This window comes from Octopus bimaculoides, chromosome 30 (assembly GCF_001194135.2).
Source record: "Octopus bimaculoides isolate UCB-OBI-ISO-001 chromosome 30, ASM119413v2, whole genome shotgun sequence".
Lineage (NCBI taxonomy): Eukaryota > Metazoa > Mollusca > Cephalopoda > Octopoda > Octopodidae > Octopus > Octopus bimaculoides.
Window position 1 is genome coordinate 2,433,100 of NC_069010.1, and position 3,267 is coordinate 2,436,366.

Here is a 3,267-nt window from a genome sequence, read left to right on the forward strand (position 1 = left end):
CCCACCTGACTGGCCTTCGTAGGATTTTCGAGCGAGATCATTGCCAGTGCCCCTGGACTGGCTCTTGTGCGGGTGGCACATAAAAGACACCATTTCGAGCGTGGCCGTTGCCAGTATCGCCTGACTGGCCTTCGTGCGGGTGACACGTAAAAGCACCTACTACACTCTCTGAGTGGTTGTTGTTAGGAAGGGCATCCAGCTGTAGAAACTCTGCCAAATTTAGATTGGAGCCTGGTGTTGCCATCCGGTTTCACCAGTCCTCAGTCAAATCTTCCAACCCATGCTAGCATGGAAAGCGGACGTTAAACGATGATGAACACCTGCACATACGAAAGACTTTAAGACATGCACACACTTATAAGCACACATTTATGACATACACAAAACATACGACTTACAAACATATACATCTACTTATCATGGATGTCTTAGTGGCATTATAAGATCCCTGGCCCCTCTGATATCTCTTTATTGACTGCAACCCAAAACAGATAAAGATTAGAATTGGGTCCTTAGTAATACACACACACTTAAGTCGTTATCATATATATTTATACATACACTAGTCACAAATATAAGAAACAACATACATGCTCTTACAGAACCACAACACAGTCATACATTAAATTCACAAACACATACACTAGCACAGAACACATACAACAGACTCACCTCTCTACACACATTAAAGTTCCAAACACACTAAAACCACAAAGACATGCACACATACTAGTCACAAACACACATGCATTTAGAGAAACCCCCAAACATATACACACACACACACTAATAGAAGCGCAATACACACATGTACAGTAATAGAAGCACGATATACATGCACTAATAGAAGTACAGTACACATACACTAAAGTCACAAACACATATATATATATATATATATATAAACGTACACAGAATCAACAAACACATACATTCAGTCGACAAAGCTGCATACACACAATCACACAAACATAAGAGAACTATCCACCACGTGAGGAATTACTTCCCTTGACAAACCACCTCTCCATGATTTACAATGTGTAAACCCCTCAGCCAGCTCCGCCATTTTTGGTAAACAGCTTGCGTATGTATGTATCACGCCTTTCTCCCTCTCTATTCGTCTATATGTGTATGTGTGCGTGTTTTCTCCTCTATATTCCTATACGTATGCGCGTATGTGACACCTTCTCGGTATATGTGTGTATGTATGTATGTGTGTGTGCACTCTGATTCTCTCTTTATGTGTATGTGTGCGTGTTTCCTCTCACTTTTCAGCCATTTGTTCATTCTTCTCTGTATACACGCAGGACGCGCATAGGTATATATATATATGTACGTATATATACTATAATATATGTATGTATGTGTAAGAATATATTTATATATATGTTGACCACGACTGAATAATAAGGCCATTACAATATTTTACTGAGGTAAGAAGAATTATACGTACATGTGTATTATATATAGTATTTAATAACCCATGTATGCATTATATATATATATATATATATATATAATACAAAGAATATATATGCATATATACACACATATGTACATACATCTACATGTGTATATAGATGCATATCATCGTACAGCTTTTGAATTTATGAAAAGGAAGAATATGTGTGTGTGTATATATATATGTATGTGTATATATATATATGTGTGTGTGTGTATGTGTATATATATATAAAGTACTTGATATGTTTAAAGTAGTTTTGTATATGATGTCTGAAATTAACCGAAGCTTCCTTTTTCGTATTGTTGGTCGCTACTCAGAGTAGCAGATCATAGATAAAAAAGCCCTCTCCTCCCTTCTACTCCATGTGTATATAATATATAGGCGTAGGAGTGGCTGTGTGGTAAGTAGCTTGCTTACTGACCACATGATTCCGGGTTCAGTCCCACTGCGTGACACCTTGGGTAAGTGTCTTCTACCATAGCCTCGGGCCGACCAAAGCCTTGTGAGTGGATTTGGTAGACGGAAACTGAAAGAAGCCCGTCGTATATATGTATGTATCTGTGTTTGTTCCCACAACATCGCTTGACAACCGATGCTGGTGTGTTTACGTCCCCGTAAATTAGCGGTTCGGCAAAAAGACCGATAGAATAAGTACTAGGCTTCCAAAGAATAAGTCCTGGGGTCGATTAGCTCGACTGAAAAAGGCGGTACTCCATCATGGCCGCAGTCAAATGACTGAAACAAGTAAAAGAGTATATATATATATATATATATATATATATATATATATATATATATATATATCATGGTTTATATGTAACGAAGAAAAGAAGGGATCGTTAGGACACGCGTTCGTCTGCCTCTACACATGGCGACGGTGAGGATTCCTTCTTGTCTTTCGGCATCTGATTCCTTATGTATGTTTTCTCTTTAATTTTACGATAAAACTTTGCTGAATTTCACTGAGCTATGTCGATTATGGTTGAATACATGTTATACATCCATTTACGTGTGTGTATATATATGTATATATTGTTAAAAACTTTTAGGAACATGTCTTTCCAATGTCGGTTAAGACCTAGATCTTTCGAAGTCGTGCATCTTCGTTATTATTTTAATCACTTCAACAATTAAAACATTGTAGGAATTTCGTTGAAAAATGTCGTTTAAACTTATGTATATACAGATGTGTATAGAAATAGTATATTTTGGAGGATTTCTACACATGGCGACGGTGAGGATTCCTTCTAGTCTTTCGGCATCTGATTCCTTTATGTATGTTTTCTCTTTAATTTTTCGATACAACTTTGTTGAATTTCTCTGAGTTATGTCGATTATGGTTGAATACATGTTATAAATAGATTTACGTGTGTGTATATATATGTATATATTGTTAAAAATTTTTAGGAACTTGTGTTGTGTTAAGACCTGTCTTTCCAATGTCGGTTAGTTAAGACCTAGATCTTTCGATGTCGTACCTATTCGTTATTACTTTAATCACCTCAACAATTAAAACATTGTCGGAATTTCGTTGAAAAATGTCGTTTAAACTTTTGTATATACAGATGTGTATATATTTATTGGAAATACATAGAGAAATAATATGTTTTGGAGGATTTATTATTTTTTTTACGAGAGGTGTTTCGATATTTCCTTCCGCCAATATATTATTCGTGCGTGTGTGTATACATATATATATAAAATACTTTGTGCTGGAAGTGTGTAGAGTATATATATGAAGCGTGTATATACACACAGTAGCAGTTTATCTCCTAGGTGCCCCCCCCCCCCCTCGTTTGAGC

At 36.5% G+C, this 3,267-nt stretch overlaps 1 protein-coding gene across 7 annotated transcripts in view; it reads left to right on the plus strand.

Moving 5' to 3' along the window:
- The first annotated feature begins 930 nt into the window (after positions 1–930).
- The window catches only part of LOC106879945 (uncharacterized), a 93,318-nt gene continuing 90,981 nt past the window's right edge, over positions 931–3,267 (plus strand). Inside the window, exon 1 of one of the 7 annotated variants that reach the window (XM_052978143.1) lies at positions 931–1,088. The gene's annotated coding sequence lies outside the window, so the exon portion shown is untranslated. Of the gene's footprint in view, positions 1,089–1,124; positions 1,434–2,326; positions 2,383–3,267 lie in introns of those variants that run through there. The other 6 variants (XM_052978144.1, XM_052978142.1, XR_008267053.1 and 3 more) reach the window with 6 other exon arrangements.